Below are 590 nucleotides of genomic sequence, written 5' to 3'. Positions count from 1 at the left end.
GGGGGGCAGGATCCATTACGGTGGCGCTGCGCCGCGCTGTTTGGCGTGGACTCGACATCCACACTCCGCGATAGAATGAATAAAAGAAGGCGCAGCGCCGCTCCCCGCCGCCGTCCGCCGCCCGCCCGCCGTCTGTTCTTCCGTGAAATACCCCAAGAAAATTACTCGATGCTCTGCTCTGACGCGGCGCTCCACAGCAGAGCCCGCTGCGCCGCAGCTGCGTGTACTGCTGCTCGAGACTGCTTTCGGACACACTCCTTTAAGAAGTCAACCGCTGAGTGTCACAAGAGTGACAGGGTGCAGTCACTGTGGCAGGGACAGAGAGAGATAGTGAGAGAGACAGCAGCTACGGGCTGGCCCACCCAGCGATCGCCATCGCCAGGTACATCCTGAACGCAAGGCCCTGAGCTGGAAGCGGGAAATGTAAAAGCGATAAACCGAACAACGCTCGAACTACGTACGAAAATGCCTTCAATTTTGTCAAAATAGAAGAGAGAGGTGTAAAATACAGAAGTATTTTTCTGGCTTCTCGCATGTTTCATATATCTTGGCAGTTTTTCGTTCACTTAGGCTTGGACTTCTAGATAATA

This window comes from Frankliniella occidentalis, unplaced genomic scaffold (genome assembly GCF_000697945.3).
Source record: "Frankliniella occidentalis isolate FOCC.00 unplaced genomic scaffold, Focc_3.1 Scaffold3, whole genome shotgun sequence".
Lineage (NCBI taxonomy): Eukaryota > Metazoa > Arthropoda > Insecta > Thysanoptera > Thripidae > Frankliniella > Frankliniella occidentalis.
Note: the sequence above shows the minus strand (reverse complement) of the source record.